Source organism: Phacochoerus africanus, chromosome 15, assembly GCF_016906955.1.
Source record: "Phacochoerus africanus isolate WHEZ1 chromosome 15, ROS_Pafr_v1, whole genome shotgun sequence".
Classification (NCBI taxonomy): Eukaryota; Metazoa; Chordata; class Mammalia; order Artiodactyla; family Suidae; genus Phacochoerus; species Phacochoerus africanus.
The window spans coordinates 97,275,204-97,300,014 of NC_062558.1; the positions used below are offsets into that span (position 1 = coordinate 97,275,204).

At 34.4% G+C, this 24,811-nt stretch overlaps 1 long non-coding RNA gene across 1 annotated transcript in view; it reads right to left on the reverse strand.

Annotated features, from left to right (window-relative positions):
* Window positions 1-523: 523 nt before the first annotated feature.
* LOC125116835 (uncharacterized) overlaps window positions 524-24,811 on the reverse strand; it is a 417,115-nt gene continuing 392,827 nt past the window's right edge. Inside the window, exon 4 of the long non-coding RNA XR_007132435.1 lies at window positions 524-590. This is a non-coding gene — a long non-coding RNA (uncharacterized LOC125116835). The remainder of the gene's footprint in view (window positions 591-24,811) is intronic.

A 24,811-nucleotide genomic window follows, 5' to 3' on the forward strand; every position in this document is an offset into this window, starting at 1 on the left:
GAAAGGCTAATTAGACAGATGGCCTTGATTCCTAGTTCACAGCCTGATTTACATGAAGATAAAATACATTACCATTTACGTTAGATTCTTTGATAAACATTTAGTAGTTTTGTTGCCCTCTAAGATCACCTTCACATCTAACCTCAAAGCCTCACTGCCACCCTGATTATTAATCTCTGCTTTGGACCTTAAGCATCATGTTGTTTGAATTGCCCTGGAGTCACACACAACCATGAACTTTCTAGATCATACTCAAGCCAAAATAGGTTACAGCTTACATTAAGTTACACTTCATTGGCTTTTTAACTTTCAGTGAGGACAGAAGACATTAAAAATCTCACAATATACAGATACTGATGCTCATGGAGACCCCCTGAAAGAGTGGAGTGTAAACTATCTGGTTTCAGCCATGTTGACTCCAGGCAAGCTCCACTAGAATAGACCAATAGATAATATCTCAATACTTTTTCTACAGTAGCTCATACTTTTCTCCCAGAGACAACATTTAAAGACTGTAAATCACTACTTACTATTGTACTCAGCAGAGGCTCAGTTCCTTGGACCGTATTCCAGTCATGCTGAGAAAGCATCTGAAACATTTAAAGTGTGAAGGCAGTCACTAGGGTCACTCAGTTAATTTAATGAACTCTAACTCAGTAGTTAACTAACATAACAAATGCTTACTGAACACTTGGTATATTCCAGTTGCTAGACTATGAAGTGGAGATACACAAAGATGTGCAGTATCTCCCAGAAAAAGCAGCACAAAAATATGTCCTTCAGGTTGCACAGGTAACTGCATTCTTCATAAGTTTCAGGCATGGATTCTCTAGGCCACAGATACTATGCTGCTCTTACCAGCCTGCAGTGACTGAGTGTTCAGGCAAACATATTCAGTACACAGGTACTTACATACTCAGGAAAAACTACTTCAGTTAATTGAAAGCCATAGGAAACCCACCCTAACTACACATCAGATTTGCCCAGATACTTCTGGTTCCTAAAGAAAGACAAATATTTATGCTAAATCTGTAGCTATAAATCCCTCTATATGTGTCTACTTGTGCATATGTACATTTCTTTTGCCTAAGCAAAAATTTTATCTGAAATTCTCATTTTTGACATGAAAAATTAAATAAAAATAATTTCTTAAAAGGTTATAAAAAACTGTTAACTCTGAGAAGAAACCAGCAACTGAACACTTTCTGATTCCAAAGCTTATTTTGCAGGAGCAAACTTCCCTCCCAGGTATAGATTTTTTAAGATAGTTGAAAAAAAAAACCAAAACAATTTGCCTAGAAGAATTATTGTATGTTGTAGTAACTATCATTCAAACTATTATTGTTAACATAAACCTTGTTTTGATTGTCAGTAATAGCACAATAAAATTCCCAGGAGAGAAAACTGAAGGATGTAAAGAGACTGCATTTTCATTTAATGAGAAATACAAAATTTCCCAGAAACTATTAACAATATTTCACTGATTACAATATTTTAGAACAAGAATCCCATAAAATTCTGTGGTTTATATCATATTGGAGATATTGGTCATGTTTAAAAAAAAAAAGACCCAAAGGAAATTACCTTCCATATTATCCTTGTAATAACCTGCTGTGAATTATGGTTTGTAATTAATAAACATTCAGTTTGCTAAGGTTAAAATCCATGGAAAGAAAGCATTGGAAGGAAAGCCTGGACCTAAACACTAAACTACAATAATTTATTAAATAGAATGGAGGAAATATAAATTAGATGGAAGAGAAAATATTAGGAGAATCTAAAGTAGATGCTTACTATTTGTTATTAGGAAGCTCAATGCCTTTATATCCATTAAAATATTATTTGTAAATTGAGTCTTATGGGGGGGGATAAAGTTGAGCAATGCCCTCTTTTCTGTACCAATAGGTATAGAGCTAACCTATTGATCATCTATTGTATTTGAGAGTACTTTTTGCTTCAGATGAACACAGCCTCTGTAGTTCATCTCATGCTCTAATTCCTGTCAATATGAGAACATGTCTCCTAATTGAAATGAGCCAAATTGCCTATCAGATGAGGTCCAGCTTTTCATATTAAGATGCTTATTTTCATTAAAAGCACACTTTTAAAATATAAAAACATATATTTTACTGGCAACATCAAAATACTTCATTCATTTTTGTTTTTTTTTGTCATGGAAATTCCCTTTCCAGTTCTCTTGTATATTGAAGTTTAGGGCTAACTGACTAAAGTGGAAGTGCAAATATTTTTGATAGGTAAATTTTTAGCATGTACGGAATGCTTTTTCACAGGGAGGGTTTTTTGGTTCATTTTTGCTTTTTTCTGTCCAATGGACTGTTTTCTGTCATCTTACTCTGTCCAATCTTAGAGCAGACAGAAAATGCAGCACAGTAACTTATCTATAGGCCTAGGATTGATCAACTAAAACATGCCCCTGTCTCTTCTAACAATATGCACATCAGTGGCATTCCTTCTGTGATCCATCTGGGCTTTGTCAAGGTTTCATCACTTTTGCTCTTTTCCATGAAAGGATTTAAAGATAATTGTTTGTATTCCATGAGAGAGAAAGAGATAGGTAGACTTGCAACTAAAGTTTGACAAGACAAAGGCCAATGGTTTGGTCCTCTAGGATATACTTGCATTCTGATTCCTCCCCAGTGCCATGACGTTATGATGACTGGTCATAGCATTTTACCAGGTCAATCCCATCTATCACCAACCATTGTCTAACACGTATTTCTGAAATACCGACTAAGCCTTCAAAATGAGTTCCCAGTTTGAATAAAAACACAGCCTGGGGCAAATTTTTTCTTTACGGAAAAAAAAAAAAGATCAAGTCTCAATTATCATATCCTGTACAACAAGAGGTTTGAACTGAATTTCACTAAATGCACAACATTTCCATTCTTCTAAAAATATTCATTTTCCCCCTACTTCCTGTGTAGCATGATATTAAGAGTCTTATCAGCTAGATCAAGCCCTGTTAAAGTCATTCCAGCTTGTTCTAGCCTGCTAGATAAAGCAGGGTTATGACTACCCTTGTACTTATCATTTAGTTATTTTTATGCAGGCTCACTTTGCATAAGCTTAATTGATTTTATAAAGAGGCAGGGTAGTCAGATTTTTTATTTAATGGCTACTCTATGAAGAGCTTTATACTTTTATAATAGATGATCTCTTTATGAAATTACTGTAGTTAAATCTACTGTGCAAAAAAAAAAAAGGGAATAAAATTCAGAAAGATCAGGCGAAATAGTTCAAGCCTCACAGTCTGAATGAATCTATCTTTGTTGACTCAAGAGCCTGTGCTCTTTCAGTGCTTATATACACTGATTTTTATATCATATAAAACTTCTAAGTTGTCATGCAAGCACCTGCTTAGCCATGTCACCTTATTTTCTGTTTTTTACAGTCACTTGTCTAGACACAAATGAAGAATTTTACATTTATTTTTGTTTATATTCAATCTTTTTATTTATTTATTTTCATTTTTTTATTACTCAAATGAATTTATCATATCTGTAGTTGTATAATGATCATAACAATCTAATTTCACAGGATTTCCATCCCACAGCCCAGGCACATCCCCCCACCCCTCAAACTGTCTCCTCTGGAGACCATAAGTTTTTTAACGTCTGTGAGTCACATCTGTTCTGCAAAGAAGTTCCGTCTGTCCTTTTTTCAGATTCCACATGTCAGTGAAAGCATTTGATGTTGGTGTCTCATTGTATGGCTGACTTCACTTAGCATGATCGTTTCTAGGTCCATCTATGTTGCTAAAAATGCTGGTATTTCGTTCCTTTTGATGGCTGAGTAATATTCCATTGTGTATATGTACCACCTCTTCTGGATCCACTCCTCTGTCAATGGACATTTAGGTTGTTTCCATGTCTTGGCTATTGTAAATAGTAATGCAATGAACATTGGAGTACATGTGTCTTTGCGAGTCGTGGTTTTCTCTGGATAGATGCCCAGGAGTGGGATTGCTGGATCAAATGGTAGTTCTATGTTTAGTTTTCTGAGGATTCTCCATATTGCTTTTCACAGTGGTTGCACCAATTTACAATCCCACCAACAGTGTACTAGGGTTATATTCAACTTGATATATTTTGTCCATAAGTCAACTCTTAAAGATATTTGAGTATCCTGATTTATTAATTCAATATTCTCTCATGTTGTGCCACTGATTTCTCCACATAAGTCATTAATGAGATGAGAGAATTCCTTTTCCCCAGGTATGGATCATATGGTGGGTACTAAGGAAAGTTGTTCTGTCCTTCTTATGCCCAATAGTTAGTGGCAAATCTTGCTAAGAGTGTGGTCCTTCCAGAAAGGATAAGCAAGGAAATAAAAGTGAGACATATAGAAGAGACTGCTGTAGGGTTCATGTGCATCACAAAACCTGCCTCAAGCTTTGCCTTTTCTTTAAGGGTGAGAAATGGTCTTAGTCACAAAATTTCAAATTTTGAACCATAAATTCCCCTGAAACATCTCTTTTTATTAGAATTTCAGGTTCTTCAATAAAGACACTCCAAAGTTAGTACAAAATTTAAAGTATTTCTAGATTTCAAAATGAACAAGTAACAACTTCCCTCCGCAAACAATTTTTTCCATCTGTTTGTAATGTGATATATTGTAGAGGTTACATTTGGGCTTTAAAATAGAACAGTTTTGCTTTAACATTATGGTTCTGAGACTTAGCTGTTGTGCACGCTCATAAAAATCCACTTAATTTCTAAATGACAAAGTGTCCATAAGCAGTTATTGTAGATACCAGCAGTGACCATAACAGTAGCAGTAGAATATCAGTGTTATTATTCCTAATCAATACATACATATTGACAATGTCTTCTCTTTGCAACCTCACAGCTTCTCAAACTGGATCCTATGCTTGTTTCTGACATAAGAATCCTAAATTCTGATTTCTCACCATAAGATCCTTTTTTCATTTTGAAAAAGGTAATGTGAAAGAGAGACAGGAGAACAGGTAATGAAAAGGGAAAGTAAAACAGAGGAGGAGAAGAGAAGGAGAATGAGAAGGAAGAGGAGGAGGCGAAAGGAGGCAGGGAGGAGCAGGAGTTGATAATTTACTTTCAACTTGAATATCATTGAATAATGATACCAGAAGGAGCAGCTACTCTATCCCTGCCCATTTGTTATTTTTGTTTGCTTAGTATACTTAATTGGCAGTCTTTGACAATATACACAAGGGTAATTATTTGTTTGTTAGCATTCCTAACAGTAATTTTACAACTCTAGACCTCTTTGACTTTCCTTCTAGTTACCTGAATCCCATTTCACATTTTGTGCATATTCTTACTTTTCTTTGAGTTCATTAGCAAGCTGTCTGTGTAGCCATACTGCTTTCTGAGATTTGTTCTAGTACTGCATCAAGGGCAATGAGGAAACTTTAAATTCTTGAGGAATACTTAAATAAAAAAAAAAATCCCTCCACCTTATTTATTAATAAATGTGAACTCTTCTGTCCTTTCTAAGAGGTCAACTGAATAAGATTTCCTAATAGTTTGTACCTTTTTCTAGAATATGACAGATGTTCAAATTAATTTCTCTGTTCAGAGTGTTAATGGATTGTGAAATCGGACTCAGTGAGATAGTCTGGCCAGCCATATAAAATTTTCCCTCCCATCCTGACTTTGTGAATGATAAGACAGGTTTTCTTTTGTTTAAAAAATGTGTGATATTCGCCAAAACAACCTGAGGGCTTTATAAAAACAGAAAAATAAAAGCCAAGTAGGACTTTTATTATTCAAATACTAATAAGAGAACTTAGAATATTGAGCCAAGTGAAGAAAAAAAAAATCTAAATTATAACTTTAAAGAACACATAATCATTGTAACACTGAAAGTCAGCCAAAACAGAGTCTAGCCTTTTGAGTATGTCTTCTTCTAATGAAGAAGGGAAAAAAGAACTTTAAGATATTCCTTTTTTTTTTTTTTTTTTTTTTTTGCTATTTCTTTGGGCCGTTCCCGAGGCATATGGAGGTTCCCAGGCTACGGGTCCAATCGGAGCTGTAGCCTCTGGCCTACGCCAGAGCCACAGCAACGCGGGATCCGAGCCGCGTCTGCAATCTACACCACAGCTCACGCAAAGCCGGATCCCCAACCCACCGAGCAAGGGCAGGGACCGAACCCGCAACCTCATGGTTCCTAGTCGGATTCGTTAACCACTGCGCCATGACGGGAACTCCTAAGATATTTCTTAGTTATTTATTCAGTATCAGTATGAGTTGGGAAGTTGTATGAAAAGCAATTCTATTTTATAGGAAAAAAATGAGGCACAAGGAAATGTTCTCAAAGAAGAAAATGACGTCTTAGCCTGCAAGCTTCACATTAAATTGCCCTATGCTGGAAGTCTCTTGCACAACACCATGTGAATCAAATGAATATAGAGGAAAGGAGCTGAGATGTATAAATTTTCATATAAAAGCTGAAAGATTGAGAAACTGACATATGATTTTATCTGAACTACTATTTTATATAGAAAAAAATGTGTTTCAAAATGTATCTCACAAGCTACCAGCCAAGAAAGACCTTTTTTTATGAGCGGCAGTGTCTCTCAAACAAGTCATTGTCCTTAGTTATAAATAATACAAGTGTGTTACTCTATCCCTAAGAATACAAGAGTCAATGAAACCCAATTGTTCTGGGAAAAACATTTATCCAATATGTCAAGCTGAAAGAGGAACTCAAGCTGTTATTGTAACTCTTTTATAGGACTCTTCAGTCTGATATAACCCAGGTAGAAAATATTGGAAATAAAAGAATTATGTTACCTTAATTAGTACTATATGGCTTCTGTCGATCCCTAGACTTAGTTCATGCTAGGCAAACTTGAATGAATGGTAAATAAATAAATGAAAAAAAAAATTCCCTCAACCGTATGATAATATGGACTCATTCTTAGGGCTGACTCTCATCCCCTGCATTCAGTTCAGCTTGTACACACTCAACGGGAGATACAGGGGTCTGAGTGGAAGTACATCTGTCATATTTTAAGAGCTCATCAGTGTGAGGTACACCATTACTGATGATCTTGGCTGGAACCCTGGCAGGAAATTAATAATGGCACTGCCTAAGATTGGCAAATATCCAAGTATCAATTAGGAGAAGTACATAAAATGAGGAGACTCAACTATGAGGCAACTGGCTGTTCATCTGGATGATGTGAGCACCTTAGTATCCCTGCTGTCATTTGTAAAGGATCATTCATATCACAGAAAGATTACTCAGAATTCTCTCTGTCTCTCTTAAAAGTAGACAAAATTTAAAAAAATTAAAATCAAAGTAATCATTTTCTTGCCTCTTTTTATACAATAAGGATGAGATCTATATTACAAAGACTCCCCTGGGAAAGTTACATTTTTAAAAAAATTCCAGATAATATGTACATTTTTATAAGGGTTCGTTTTTGGTTATTTAAACACAGTGGCAGGAGGCTTTGATCCAGTATTCTCAATTTTGACAATGTTTGACCTGCTCATCTCCCTGTTCCCCTCTCCTTATCCAAATATCTGTTTTCCCATATGCTCTTCTGTGGATCTTCCTTTCCTTTCTCTGCCACACACATCTCCTTATTCTCTGTGTCATATTTCATTCCACCACCCTCATCTGGCTCCATCTCTCTGATTTACTCAGAATTTCCTCATTGATAAACATACCAATAACAGACTGTATGATATTTTTAAGAATGTATAAGTTAACGTATTCTGTGGAAATGCAAAATAATAATAATGCTAATGGGTTGAAATACACACTTAGGGAATTGTTATTGTCTAAAAAAGGTTATATAATACAAAATCTTTCTATAAAAGTTTAGTTATTCAAAACTAAGGAAAAATAATAAACAAGGGAAAATAGGAGTTTCTGTGGTGGCCCAGCATGTTAAGAATCTGACTAGTATCCATGAGGATGCAGGTTCGATCTGTAACCAAGGAGGTTAGTCCTCAGTTACTCTCCATGTGGACCCCTTTATAGGTACTTGAGTATCTTTATCACCTGGTGACTGGTATTGTTCACAAGGATGGTCTTTAAACAAAGAACAATCCAAGAGATTTGATCTACAAATTGCTTCATATCCACAGCAAGAATAACAAAAAGAGGCTATTCAATTTCCCAAAATCCTAATTAAAAAATAGTTTCTGCCCTAATTCCATAAGGAGTTAGTAAAAATACAATGAAAATGGGGCCAATGTGTGAGAAAAAAAAATTATAATTAAGTCTGTGGCTTTGTAGATCATTCTTTCCCCGTTAGAAGCAGACTATCTTGAATTTATTGATAACAATTTGATACTACATCAGTGAGTTCAATCATATAAGGGAAACAAACTGATTCAAATGAGTGAAAACTAGAAAATTAAAGTTATAAGCTGAATATTGCCTGCCACCATCCAAATTTATATGTTGAGGTCCTGCCACAGAATTTGGAGATAAAGTATTTAAAGGAGTAATTCAAATAAAATGAGTTAGTATGGGTGGACTCTAATCCAAAGATTGGAGTTCTAATAAGAAAAGATTAGAACAGACAATGCATCTGCACAGAGCAAAATCATATGAAGATATAGCAAGAAGATGGCCATCTAAAAGCCAAGGAGAGAAGCTTCAGAATGAAACCAACCATGCCAGCACCTGGTTCTTGGATTTCTAACAACAAAACTGTGAAAAAATAAATTTCTCTTGTTTAAAACACCCAATCTGTGGCACTTTGTTATAGAAGCTCTAAGAAACTAAAACAGATAGCATTGCTGTGACTCAATTATGAGCAAAAACAGGTGGAATTGGGAAAACAAACAAAATGTAAGAGGTAAGAAATACAAGTTTCAAACAGGCAACATGTTATATTTTGTTGCTTAATTCCATGGCTATTTAACATGAATGTCTATTGAAGCGTGCTTTTATGTATTTTATGTATCAAGTGGCATTTTCCCTTGGTGCTTGGTTCAACAGTTGGCTTATGATAAAGAATCATAACACATATAAAACTCACTGACTCCTTAAACTTTTCCAGATAACACCCACTCCATGTGCTCTGCAGCCTGAAGGCAAGCATGACTCAAAGCATATAAAAAATAAGTGAATAACTGAGTAGTTAAGTGTGATAAATATAGTGGCTTTCTATTAAAAATATACTCACACATGCAGAGTTACCTACATCATAGTGAAAGACTGCCTTCTACTCCTCCCAAATTAAAAATGCTGCTGAGATTAATTTTCTTACTTTGTATCTTCTCCTGTTCCCCACCCTTGTGACATTATTAGAAATAATTAGAAAACTTCTTTGATATTCAAGGCCTTCCCTACCATAGCAGAGATTACATTTCAAATAATATTTTTCATTTGTACCTTTCTTCTCTATACCAATATCTTATGTCCCATACCCAAAAGGCACCTTCATAGAAACTGAAAAGCGTATTAAATTACTGGTGTGTAATTTATATCAATCTCTCAGGAAAATGAATAAATTGCTTCCTAAGTAGGAAGACTTTCCTGGAAAATTCATTCTAAACGTATTATTCTCAATCTATTATTATTTATATCACTTTCTAAATAACATTTTAAGACCATGACTATCTAAAAGTTAATTTATTACCTTGGAGTATGGTCTTTTAAATAAAATCCTCAGAGTTCCTGCTGTGGCACAGTGCATTAAGCATCTGACTGCAGGAGTTCCCGTCGTGGCGCAGTGGTTAACGAATCCGACTAGGAACCATGAGGTTGTGGGTTTGATCCCTGCCCTTGCTCAGTGGGTTAACGATCCGGCGTTGCCGTGAGCTGTGGTGTAGGTCGCAGACGCGGCTCGGATCCCACGTTGCTGTGGCTCTGGCGTAGGCCTGTGGCTACAGCTCCGATTCGACCCCTAGCCTGGGAACCTCCATATGCCGCGGGAACGGCCCAAGAAATAGCAAAAAGACAAAAAAAAAAAAAGAATCTGACTGCAGCATCTCAGATCACTGTGGAGGTATAGGTTTGATCCTTAGTCTGATGCAGTGGGTTAAAAGATCCAGCACTGCTGCAGCTGCCACGTAGGTTGCAGCTGTGGCTGGGATTCAATCTCTGGCCCAGGAACATCCATATGCTACAGGTGTGGTCATAAAATTAAAAAAAAAAAATCCTCATCAATAAGAAGTTTTCCATGCCCCTAGATAGTCAATTTTATCATTACATTTTGAAATTTCCATTTTAATAATTTTAGTATTTAAATATCAGATACCAAGAAAATTCTCTAAAGTCTTGAAAAATAAGTATTATAACTTTTGTAATAAACTTTAGTAATGAAATCAAAGACAATTAGAAGTATTTCTTGTATGGGAATATACCATATGAAACTAGTATGACATGTTTAAAAATTCCTTAAACTTTATGTTTCATAAACAAAAACTAAATTCCAATTGTCATTTCTTACTCCCCTATTTCTTTCCACTGTGCTTCCAATGAATAAATTATTATTAAATATTATTTACTTTCATTTAAAAATTCATTTAAAAATACATAGGTAGTCCTACCAGTACCTCAAAGTCAATTTAGAAAGTAAAAGTTAATTAATTTATTTTATTCTAAAAATATCCCATCAGAGCTTAAAAAATACATTAATAAGATATTTTAAAAATATACCATTAAAACTTTAAAATTGTTATGACACAAAAAGGAAAATGGAATCCATGTTTTTGGAGAAAATACTCTTCCCCAATGGGCAAGCATAAGTCCCAAGCTCTGGCCTTGATTTTACAGAAGACTGAATGTTTGTAATCTGAAAATATAGAAAAGCATAGGAAATTTTCATATCCTCAAGTTTTGTATTTTTCCTGACTTGCCAATGGATTATTTCACATTCTTTAGGTTAATAGTTCACGCCTATCTCACACCAAACAAATGAAAACTGGAAAAATCTCTAAGATCAAGTCCCTTAGGCACAGACACAAACACCAACACAGCAAGCATCTCAAGACATTCACTCACTTTGAATCCCCTTAGCATTTCCAGCAACACTGCAATTCTGCACATTTCAATTATATAATTAAAACATGTAAATCCAATTCAATCTATATTGTGGGAGTAAGAAAGAAATTTGAGGGAAATTTCAAAAATAAATATAACGAATCTGTTAAAATTGTATTTGATGGAAATGTGCATAAGTGAAAGGAAAACAGGTTTTCTACAAAGATGACTAGAGAGAAGAAATAGCAATAAAGGGGAATAAATAACAATTTGGACTGTTTTATATTTAAAGAAGAAAAATCACTAGCTGATTTCTGATAGTAGGGATTAAGTGTTCATGTTTACATATTTTATCTGCAATGACTTTGTACCTTTCTGAAATCAATACTTAAAAGCACCCAGATGACATTTAATGTGTTACATTGAAAGGACTGAGGTCATAGACCAATGTTTATTAAGAAACTCATTTATTCATCCATCCACCATGTATCCCTATATATCTAGCCTTCATGTATCAGCCAACTTCCCTTATCCAGGAATGTAGCCGGTGTTGAAAAAAAAATCTGTTTTTTTCTTACAAGAACAATAATAATAAATTCATTTTTGTTTTATATATCTGCTTGTTTATTTCTTGGACACTTACCAAGTATTTATATCAGTGGCAATCTCTGTGCTAAATGGTGGAGCACAGAGGTCTTTAAACACAGGTCTGGATGGCTCTAAACCCATTCTCTTAATTATTATGTTAGAAGATCTCTCTGGAGAACAAAAAATAAAAGAGTTTTATCACTTAATTGTGTGACCTTGAATTATAATTTTCTTTTATGTGAACCAGAGATAGTAATAATGTTTACCTGAGAGGGTTGTGGTTTGGATTAAACAAAACGATATTTGTAAATCTTAAAACATTCAATATGTGTTAGGTATTACTTTTATCACCTTATTTTTATCCCTTCATTTCTATAGTGAAATCAGTCCTACTGAAACTACATAAATAATGGTAAAAATATACTTTACAGTTAAACATTTAACAGGTATCCCTTGCTTGGAATGTAAGCATTGTTGAAACAAATGAAAGACAAATTTGGCAAACTTAGTCACAACTCTACCAGAGCCCTGATAATTAGCAATCATCTGCATTAATCCAGGTGAAAAATATTAAAAAGTGGACTAGGGTGCAGGAGTTGAAAAGGAAAACAATTAATGATCTAGAGAATTATGTAGGAACCAGAAATGACAGGACTTAGTGATTGTTGGGATCCTAGAGGGTAAGAAACAAATCCGTTATAGTATGCAGAAGGCTACCCAGGATATAAATGAAAGATTAATATTAGAACAAGTAGAAATTTAAATTGTGACACAGAATATTTCATAATCTGTAAACACCTCTGATATTACCAGAACATGTGTTTTGGAATGCAGTAGCTTTTTAAATTATGAAGAGCAATTGAGTAAAACAAAAATAATAGTCATACATTTGGCCATTTGGTTGGATATTGCATTTATTTCACTAACTTTTTGAATGTTTACATTAATTTATTTTTTAAGTTTGATGCAGTGGTCTGAGCTATTTTGTTCAACTTTGAAAAATGAATTTAATAATATTTGGAGCAGAGAGTTTTAAATTTTTATTTTTCTCGTTCATGTAAAAGCGACTTACTGAGTAGCATCTCTGAGGCTACCTTCTTCCTAATGCCTGTACATTACTGCACAAGAGAACACTTAAATAACGCTCTGCATTTGAACTGCATTTTAGAACACTCATATATGCACAGTGCAGTGGTAAATCAAAAGTTCCTTGTTGTGACCATTAAGGAAAGCTATAAAAGCAAATGAAATGATCCTTAAAAATAGAACTCCAATAAAAGGTCCAGATAAAATCTATATAATAATTAGACAATGGCTTCCTATGCTCAGCTAGTCCAACTAGTTGAAGAACCTTATTGGTGTAGGGCATGCAAGAAGACTGTCCCTAGAGAATGAGAGGGAGAGGTCGAGGCAAGTATGGCAAAAACTCTTGTTTCTTCTCTACCCTCATAGTATTATATGGGATATCATGATGGCTCAGCACAGTGTCTGGCACACTGTGAATGAGAATTTACTGAACTGCTACAACAGGCCATACAATATTTATACAATATTTATCTAATCAGCACTAAGCTTTATATTACTACACTTTCTTACAAAAGGGATAAGCCACATTAAGCTACTTTACCTGAAAAACGCAGCTCTAAGTAGTTGAGCTAGAATGTGAATCCACGTCCATCTCTCTCTATGTCCTCTTAAAGACAACAGAATAAAGCCCGCGAGTTTTAGTAAGTCTTTTGAGAATCAGTTAATTAATAAAAATATAATTATACATAATAAAAATAGAGTAAAGGCCTATGTTTAAAATGTATGGATGCCATGGCTAGATTTCTTTCTTTCTTTCCACCATTAGTTTGGTAAATACTTGCTGCTTTTTATTACTATTTATTTTAATGTGTCTCATCTCCTCAACTAGTTTGAATGCCATTTAAATATTTGTTTTGTCTTGTGGCTCTTTATTTCATCTTCATTTTGAAAAAGAGACTTCTACCTATTAGTCCTCAAACTGTATTTTTTGACTAATTTATATCCATTTCAACTTAATAGATTTTTAAAACTGAAATATCTTGTGACTATTTACAGTTTTAAAAATTATGTCATGGTCCCTAATTAAATAATTTTATTGAAGAGCTGAACATTTTGAGATATATATATATAGTCCATACATTTAATCTACAAGTTTGTAGACTCACACCTTTCTTTTTTTTTTTAATTGCACATTGGTACAATACTTGGAAAAGACTACACAAATAGGAAAATATAATTTTTTGTCTCTGGAATGGTCACTTTAAAGTGCTTCACTGCTAAATTTTCTTGTCATAAAGTAATACTATTAAAAAATCCTTTTGGAGGCATTCTTATTTCTTAACTCAGCAAAGAGGACAAATACTCTACCTAATAATAATTACATAAGAAGAAACTAGAGTTCAGACAATTGGGTGATTCAATTTAGGATACAGACATAATAAGTGGTAGATCCAGCATTCAAAGTTAGCAATCTGACTCCTAAATCCATACTCCCTATCATTATGCTACAGTTGACTCATCTGAGAAACACGTCAGATGAGGGAAGTGAGACATTTGATCTTATAGAACATTTATGTACATGCACTGAGTGACTATCAAAATAACTTCTGCAATTGTTGCCCTAAGACAACTTGTTCCTTCAAACAATAAAAAAAGAAAAGAGGTCTATGGATTAACGAAATAAATAGATGTATATATTCCAACTAAGTTTGCTTTTTAGCCACATATCTATTAAATTAACTTTAATATTTTTGTAAGTAAAGAGATAAATGTAAAATAGATAGATAATCAGGTCACAGAACATTGTTGATTAGTAATGATGAAATTATTAGAGGGTAAATGTTGGGAAAAAAGTACATAAATTTGGAATTTTGTAAATGTGAAAATATAATTAATTAAAGGTATAGACCACAGATAATAGATACAAACTCATGTAAATTTAGTTCAAAGTTTTTGGTGCAATATAATCTAGAAATAAACTTCGGCATTATGTTTACTTAAAATAGAGTGATCTTTATGCTTGATTCTTAAATAAAAGCAAATGGATATTTTTTCAATTGGAGATAGGAATGTTACCTGGCCATTTTTTAAAACTGGGATAGAAACAGGTTTTTAAATATATTACCAAAATTAAAAAAAGAAACTTACTAATGCATTGCTCATGAAAACCATATTTTTGCTTTACCATGGATCTGCCTTTTTTGGTATAAAAATCAAAACTCAGTGGAATAAGTCAATCAGCAAAACTAACTTCTTTTTTGTCATAGGCAGAGACTGGAGTTAAGCAATTATTTAAGATCTCCAGTGTGTTCAGATAGGGGTTGTCTGCAATTGTGAATGCATTTGAATGGAAAACCCATGACACATATTTGTAAGATGAGTCACATTTTAAAAACCAAGTCATGAAAGAACGGAAAGGAGAAAATAATCCTATATACTCACAGGTGTGAGTCTTTAATGTTTCATTCATCAATGCAAAGAGTACATACCAAGTAAGTCAAAGAAACTTGATAGACGTTGATCAATATAAGTTTTTCTCTAGTGAAAGTAGTTAAAGAGGAAGTGTTTATTTCATACTGATATCTCAGTGTATGGCAATGAAATGTCTCTATGCCTATGGGAGTTGTCACTTTTGAAAATCACATGACCATGCTGAAAAATGAGTAAATGTAATTAAATAAATGCTCTGTTACCTTTTTTTTTTTTTTTAACAAATTGAAGGCTAAAACCAGATAATCCAAGTGGTTTCCCTTAACCATTGTAAATGTTACTTCAAAGATTGATTAATCTGTTTTTCCAAAAACTCCTAATCCAAAACAACATTTTCAAGCAGTTCTCTGGCCAGGGACTGAATCCGAGCTATACAAGCTACCTATGCTGCAGCTGCAGAAATGCTGGATCCTTTAACACACTGCACCTTGCAGGGGATGGAACCATCACCTCTGCAGTGACCCAAACCACTGCAGTCAAATTCTTAACCCACTGTGCCACAATAGGAACTCTCTCTTGATTTTTTTTTTTTTAATTTAGGCAATCCTTTGGACTCAGGATTATTTTCAAGTGAAACTTTTGAAAAATTACTGGATATGAAAGTTATTCAATTTATTTCCTGAAAAATCCTTCTGATAACTTTTGTCCTGTAGAAATATAAGTATGTATGAGTTCAAAGAAATTGGGAAATAATAAAATTTTGAATAAGACTGAAACACATATCTAAGGAGGAAATGGTAGGTATAAGCTTGCAGGTTATTGATAACAAGATACCATTACCTGTAAATAAGCTGATAAAATAATACTATACTATGAATTCCTGACTCTCACATTAGAATATTTGCTTTGCACAGACAGTGGGCTCAGGATAACTGCCAAGATGAAACTAAGTTCAGCTCAACCAGCAAATGAAAACAAACGATGCTTTGGCTACATTCGCTATCTCCCTTTTCCCCTCAACCAATGATTGCAACAGAACTGCAATGTTTTTGACCAGGTCACTATGTTGCTACAAAATTGATCAATTAAAGACACAACCAATTTCTTAGTTGTCTTATTTCAGTAACTTATCAGGTGCAATTTTACTGTCCTTCAAAATCTAGGAAAAATTATTCAAAATTTCTCCCATAACTCTTGTTAGCATGGCCTAAGGAATCAAGATTTTTGTAAATTTCTAGTGCATTTCAAATATCTTACTGTTTCAGATAAGACTCTTGCTTCAACTGTTCTGCTTTTGTATTTACTATTTTGGCACCCATATAACGTTTAGCCCTTTCTGAGATAACTTGCCAAATCACTTGTGAACCTGAGAAATTTTGCTGATGTCTTGTGGGAAATAAAGGAAATGTTCTCTAATGTAACTATTCCCAAACTGTAGGTATTAGTTTTCTTAAAATCTCCATCACCTAGATCACAGGCTTTCACTGAGCCTATCTTGCTCTCAATATCAGCCCCATATCCTCCCCAGACTATTTTCTGTCCCTCAAATTTACACATGTATATATGTGTATGTATTTATCAATCTCTTTTATTTTAACCCTAAATATAATTGGTTATTTGAATAATATGTATTTTTGTATTAGCAGAATAGGCTCTGTTATAATTCCTCAATCTCTGAGTTCATAATTAACATTTTAATTTCCCATTCACATAAAGGTTTCCGTGATTTCATGCAATTCTTCAAGGTAGAGATTTTTCATACAAGGACTCAGAGTCTCATTCATGACTGTCGCAGCAGTGGAAGAGAGGAATGGGAGAGTTTTCCATGGACTTTTCACTACTTTAGACCAGTTAACTTTATATTTCTTTGGCCATAACCCATTGGCATGGCCTTCCTCAAAATCAAAAATGCAGAGAAATAACAAGCTTTGATATGACTAACAGAGAAAGAGAACTGGATGTTGGTGAAGATTAGTGATACCTAGCAGGTTGATCTCCCATATTTTCTCCACTGATTTTTAACATACCTTGTACAGTACACAAAGCCTCCCATATAGTTGAACCTAACACTGGGTTTTCTATTTTATGTATCTATACTGTCCCCAACAGCTCACTGGCTTACTTATAATAAATTTTGATATTATAATTTTAAAAATATGTCTCAATAGCTGGTGGTGCATTATTCTTCCTTGCAATTTTGAAAAATTATTTTGATGATTTTTGGACATTTACTTAGCTCTAAGAAGTTGAGAAAAATTGTCTAAAATTTTAAAAAAGTAAAAATTTGTTGAATATACTGAAACAATTTTATGTTTATCGAATAAATTTAGTAATATCAACAGCCTTAGGATATGGAGCCATCCTATCTATAAATACAGCCTACATGATCTTTGTTCAGGATATATTTTATTATTCAGGAAAGGTTTTGTAAACTACATTTTTGCAACACTTCTAGAAAAAAATGAACCATTTTTGGTTGGTATTTTCTAACAGTGCCTTTTATTCTTTTGCATTTTCCTTGGTTTGTTGATATATGGAAATATTTTTGATTAATACATGTTTTCTTATTTCCAGCATCCTATAACTTTCATAAGATCTTTACTTGGTTGTAAATTTTTACTGTTTTTTTCCTATGCAAACAGTATAGTATCTTTGACTAACAATAATTTTACCTCTTCCTTTAAAATCTTAATGATTGGCTTTTCATATTTTCATTCACTGCCTCAAGTTACTATGAAAATATTTAACACTGCTTTTCATATTGTCTTTGTTGTTTTCTGAATGTAAAGGGAAATATGTCTAGTTTCCTTGCTTACTATTATAATTTCCCTAAGTTTTTGATGGTTATCATCAAGTTAAATTTCCCAGTATTTACAGTGTGCTGGTTTTTTTTTTTTTTTTTTTTTTTACTGCTTTCATGATTTTATTTTGAAAGTACACAAGGTCACAAAACCAGAACAAGTTTTTGGTTCTTTGGAGCAAATGAAGGGGCAAATAAACATTTTGGACTTAATTTTTATCATTTAAAAAATTTGAATTTTTCCAAATACTTTTCTATCCTACAGTATAATCTGTATGTAGTATGAGATGATGGCAATATTTCTAATTCAGCAGATTTTTCAAGTAAAAATCATTCAAATAAAATATGGGTAGTAAATAATTTTTTAAACACAAAAAAAATACTTATCATGTATTTTTGAAAGAGGTTTTCCTAAATGACAACTACTAAAAGTCTGGAAAAGTGTGCACAGGTGGCTGTTGTTGCCACTGTCTTGAGTACTCTAGAAAATCAGGATTAGTAAAAATTGAAAAAGATGAAACTATTTCATTGCTTTTTCTATGATTGTTTGAATCTTCAAAACCCACTAGATTCTATTTAAAAAAAGAAAAATAATAGTTAATAAGGTTGGGAAAAGGCTAGACAATAATAAAAATTTCAGATTTTTTAATTCCCTAGAAAACATTAAATAAAACATTGATTAAGCATATCTCTTTTGTATTTTGGAAATGAAAATAAAAATTTATAATTTTTTTTAGCAATTTTAAAGTACTTTGTAATCCATTTTGAGAAATAAAATATTGCCTGCCATATCAATAAATGAAGGATGTTACAATCATCAGTGATTGCAGTCACCTCCAAGGGTGCTCTGGTAAGCCCTGTGGAAATTCAGGGTGTGAAAACAGGATACTGGGCACAGATTGGTGAGGTGAGTATCAAAGGAATGACTTCAGTGAGCCAAGATCCTTTCATCTTCTCATACATAGGAAAGTGATAAATTCTTTAACTTGAGATATCTAGTTTACTTTTATTAACAGTAATCTTTTGTTCTGACTAGCTGCCCTTTGTTACAAAACTCCTATATATTCTTCCCCTTGCTGCCTCTGAACAATTTTCTCAGGGTTTTTTGCTGCCTCCAGGGCTTAAACCCTCAGTTTTGTCCACTGAATAAAACACAATTCTAAACTTTCAGGTTGTGCATTATTTTTCAGTTGAAAATTTAGTAAGACAGGTACAGAATTTATATCACAAAAAACGTGAGATTAAGGGAGTTCCCACTGTGGTGCAGTGGAAACAAATCCGACTAGGATGAGGTTGCAGGTTTGATTCCAGGCCTGGCTCAGTGGTTTAAGGATCCGGCATTGCTACAAGCTGTGGTGTAGGTCTCAGACGCAGCTTGGATCTAGCGTTGCTGTGGCTGTGGTATAGGCCAGCACACTCCAGATCCGAGCCATGTCTGTGATCCTTAACCTACTGAGCAAGGCCAGGGATCGACCCTGCAATCTCGTGGTTCCTAGTCGGATTCATTTCCACTGCGCCACAATGGAAATTCCTGTAGTTGTATTCTTAACCCACTGTGCCACAGCAGGAACTCCTCTGGGTGCATTTATTATCCTTTATTTATATTGACTATAAACTGATAGATTGTTATTTTTCATTGAAATTATTATACCTTTCATTTTGAGATTTGCAGTTAGCTGTTTTTCATATTCATTTAATGACATTTCCTTCTTTCCTTTCAATTTTTTATATTTTATTGTTTTATTTTACATGGCTTTCTATTTATTTCAGAGACTACATATACTAATTTTAAATTCATTTCCAAATTCCACTATTATTTTCACATTGTCTGAATGAATCAATTCCTAGAATATTATTTTGTAAGAATTTATTATTCTTCATTTCTTCATGCATTTTGTATTTCCCCCTCTCGATTGCCATAGTTAGCCTTCCCTACCTAGTACTTATTTTGAAACTTCTTTTGCCTTCAAAGACACCCTTGGTTGAAAGCTTAGTAAGTATATCACACTGTGCTCTGTGATATATGGGACAATGTCAAAACCAGTATTTGAGTTGGCAATCATTTTAGCCCAAATTAGGGCTGCTAATCTATGTCAGCTTTCTAATGCTTCCTCAAGTAGGAGGCTTTGCATAAACATTAGTCTTTTCAGTTTTGAATCTAACCTTTATTTCAAAAAGTGAGCCTGGCTTTATGCTTGCCTCTTCAAATGGACCATTTTCTTTAAGCAAACCCAGTGTCTGTTTTTTTTGGACTCAAAGTACAAAATTTCTGTTGCCAATTCTCACCTTTGTTTATAGACATTTTTGTTTGTTTATGTCTAGTTTATTCATTTTTTTCTGCTTATTATTTTCTATCACTGCTATGCATTTGGACAAACGGAATGAGTATTATTCTTTAAACATTAATCTACAAACATAAAAAATGTTTTGATAAATCCACTAAATAAAACATAAAGTATATCTCTTTGGTATTTCATATTTGCATTATAAAATATGCAATTATTACAAAAGGGAAAAATCATTAAGTGTCCAAAGCTTGAACTGCTTCAATTTGACTCACTTGGACATGTTTAGTAATTGAAAAGAATCCCTCTGCTGTCACCTATATCCAAATGAGCAAACCTTTTCTATCAGAAGCTTGCCAAAGGTAAGCCTGCTTCCGTTCTTTGCCAGGTCCATTTAATTTAAATTCATGTTGCAGTCCAAAGCAAAATTATTAAATTTGACTTAAGAATTCTTTTCTACTTAATACAATCTCCTTGACAGCAAAAGATGATGTCACATGTTAGCAGAAGGGTTCACCTTCCAGATACTAAGGGATTAAACAGCATCACATACCTGCAAATAAAACAGGCAAAACAGGTGCAAGTAATTAAGCAGACTTTATCAAATTTTACTTTATTCACTGTTCCATGCATGCTCTGTCAATTAAAGCAGCCACCAGATCCTGATAACTATGATAACTACAGGCTTTATAATTACTCTTTTCCTGTGAACTAGGTTCAGTGCCATGCAGAAAGGAATCCATTGCTTAGTCAAAGAAGGGCTATTGGTGACAAATTACCTATGTTCCATACCTCCCAGAAGACTGTCTCATCAAGTTTACACTTTTACAGACTTTAGTAAATCCCCCTGTGTTTAGCGTTACTGTCTCACTTGTACTTTCATCATTTAAACTGCCTAGAAGCCACATATCTAACATGGCCATTCGCTTGGTGTTGATTAGTATTAGATCAGAAATGGCAGGGTATTTTTGTTTTTCAGCCAAGAAATTCAGTTGCCACTCTAGCTGCCATATCCTGGATATTCTGTCACATCAAGTCAAAGAAATATCTATTGCCTCTTAACATTGTTTTGTCTCCTGTGTTTGAGCTCTGGCTCCATGACTTAACCCCATCTTTCCATTCCTGTGCAGGCTTTCTTTCCTAAAATGATTAGTTTCCAGGCTAGTAAAAGTAAATGAATTATCTACATGTGAGGACCAGCTCCTGCTTTCCCTCAGCAAGTATAAGAAGAAATGTGTGCCCTAATCAAAGAGAAAACTGCAGAGTACTTTTGTATATCTTCAATTCAATATTCTTTCTATACTATATTACATATCACAGTGTTGACATAAAAAAATGCACAACCTGAAAGTTAAGTTTTATTTGGGGCAAAATTAGGACTGAAGCCTGGGAGACAGCATCTCAGGAAGTCCTGAGAAACTGCTCCAAGGTGGTGAGGGAGGAGCTAGGATATACAGGTGTTTTTGCAACAAAGGGCAGGGAACAGGAACAAAAGAGGCCTGGGCTCACTAAAATCATTCTTTTGATGCACACCTCTGCTCTCAGGGCCAGTATCTTGAGTTTTCACAGCCTGCAGGACTCACTGGTTCTCACCCTTGAAGATATTCTTTATCCTTAACTACAGACCAGGCTGAAATACCACCCAAGGAGGAAAAGGGGGAATATCAGGATATGATAAAGGTGAGAGGGAGGTGCATGCAGCATACACACATTTTATAAAAGTTTGTTGCTGATCTCCTGAAGGTTACTACCAATCACAGGAGCAGACATCACCATGAAGGATTTTAGTGTTTTTTTTAGATATGAAGAGACGCAAGAATTGGGCACATAAAATCTTCTAAAAACATCTGACTATCTGAAGACCTGTTCTTCCAGTTTTTCCAGAGCACAGAGTGCCTCACTCCTGATGCTCACCCTGAGCTCTGCTCAGGGGGTGTTGTGGGTCTGCAGCTGCAGTGGCTCATAATGTAATCAATGTAGGGGTTGATGGCAAGTGCCAAACTTCAGTTCACACAGTTCAATAAAAGTATTAGCATTTAGATCACAGTATAGAGCAAAACATACATGGAAGGTCAAAGAAAAAACAAGACAAATAAATACATACATACATGAACTTCAGTATTAGCTGTTAATGAAAATTGTTGCCTGTCATATCAGTAAACAAAGGATGTTGCAAGCATGAAGCCATTACAGCTGCCCCCAGGGTGAGCCTTGAGGGAACTCAGGATGGAAACAGCCATCAAGCCCTCAGTCACTGCAGCCACCCCCAACAGTGTACCCTGAATGTATCCTGAGTGTACTCAGGATGGATGAGAACAGGATACTGGCCCTTGATGGCTAAGGTACACATGAAAGGGATCATTTCAATGAGACAAGTCTCTTATATTTTCCCATACATAGAAAAGTGCTAAATTCTTTAACTTGAGATAATTGTTTTGTTGCTGTTTGTTTATCAACAATTTTTTGATGTTCCCACTACTTGGTCTTAGTTGCAAAAACCCCTGTATAGCCTGGCTCCTCCCTTACCTCCTCAGAGTGGCTGAGGGAACTATCTGGGAATCTGTCTTCTGGGCTTGAAGTCCTCAGAAAGACCAATGAATGAAACAATTCTCAATTAGGTTGTGCATTTTTTTTTCAGTCAACATGGACTTTTTAATTTATGATGTTTTATTTTTGTATTCAAATAATTAAATATACTTGCATTTATCATTTGAGTTTAAAGTTATGTTTTTCCTTCTAGTTTTATTGAGATATAACTGACATAGAGCACTGTCTAAGATTAAGGTGTACAACATAATGACTTGACCTTAATACACCATGGTGTGATTACCAGAGTAAGTTTAGTCAATATCCATCATCTCATGCAGATTCAACATAAAGAATTAGGAAAAAATAATTTTTCCTTGTGATAAAAACTCATAATTTACTCTCAAATATTTCATATGTAACATATTGCAGTGTTAATTATACTTATCATGTTGTACATTATATCCCTAGTACCTACTGGAAGCTTGTACCTTTGACTGCCTTTATCCAAACCCCTCTTCCCCTAAAACCCATGCCTGTGGTAACCACAAATCTGATTTCTTTTTCTATTAGTTTGTTCTTCATAGGTTTCCTCACTTATAAAATAGGGATAATGTTACCTATTTCATTCTGTTTATATAATAATTGAATGAAGGAATGTGCCAAAGGTTCTCAAACTTGAGTCTGCATAAGAATCACCTGATGTGATCCAAAATGTTAAAGGGCAGAATTGGTACTAGTTCATATATTCACATGCAGGATGTGTGGGACACCTATAAGAAAATGAATTTTTAGTGAGAACAACAGTGATTTCGACGTAAGCACATAGAGGGCAATCTGAGAATCATTGATAAGTGCAAGTTAATTAAGACAATGGCTGTCATATATTAAGTATGTGGAAAGTAACAATGTCTTTTCTATCAAAGGAAATCTAGGTTACTCCATTTTGCTCTGGTTTCAGCTGAAACGCCCTCTTGCGACCTCCTCCTCCCAGCAACAGTTTGTTTCAGTTAGCCAACCGAGAAGAATGTGGGCCCTGACTTGACTAATGGGAAGGGGACAGATACATCACCTGCATTAGGGATAAATAGGGACAGTCTTTTCTTCTTTGCATGCGCTTTTTGGAGTACCCGTGCCCTTTTGCAGAAGTAAAGAGCCTTGTTGAGCTCTCCCCTTGTCCACGTGTCTCACTTTCCAACACTGACGACCCAAGCCAGAGTCATTTTTTTTCCCCAACAAGTATTCTATAGATGCTAATTAGTATAATTTTTAATAAATAACATGGAGTAGAACTATAATTTAATATTGCTGGTATTTACAAGTCTTCCATTACCAGACAGATAATAGTAAAGCTATTAGCTGAGAGTGTTTACAAACCTTGCCCCTGGTTCTTCTCCTGTCTCAGGTCCGATTATGAATCATTATTCCTTTGCTGTCTGATCATGTTCTCAAATTATGTACCTCACATTTTTCGGTGTAAATGTGGATGTGCTCAGTGGAAAAGTCTCATTCTATTCATAGTTGTTCAAAATTATGTCCTTTAAATGAAATTAGATCTGGAAAATACAGAGTTCAGCAGCTGCATGTGCATATCTCTGATATTTGCCTTTCTAAATGTTTAGAAGAAGTCTGAGTGGTTTTGGAAGTGAATCAAGCACTCCTCTCCCGATTGTCTTCTTTTGATTCTTTAAATACTTGAAAATGGCCTCTTATTCTTTGCCTCGTCATTCCATTTTGTTTTTCCACTACAGTTGCATTAATAAAGAAAAGTCCTTTCACTGGAAGTAAAATAAATATAGCCTGCTTAATCTATGTAGTTGTTCAATATATGCTGTTTTCACTTAGTTTCCTTATATTAAAACACTTAGAAAAGTACAATATTTGGTAGAAACAATCAATTGTTTATTATCCACACTAGTAACCTACAGACTTGATTTCCTATGAACTAGAATGGTAATTAATGGAACAGTGGAACTTTATTTGATTTCAAACAACTTTAATAAAGCCACTCAAAAGCATAAGTAGAAATGGCTATACCAAAATTATGTGATTTGTGGGATACCCACAGTTGTTCTGCAGGTGATACTCAAAGCCCATGTGTAAATGATCATTTCCTTGACTGAAGGTATAGTGATTTGACAAATCCCTTACTGAAATGAAAATAAAATATTATAACAAGTGGCCCTCTTAGAAAATATATCTC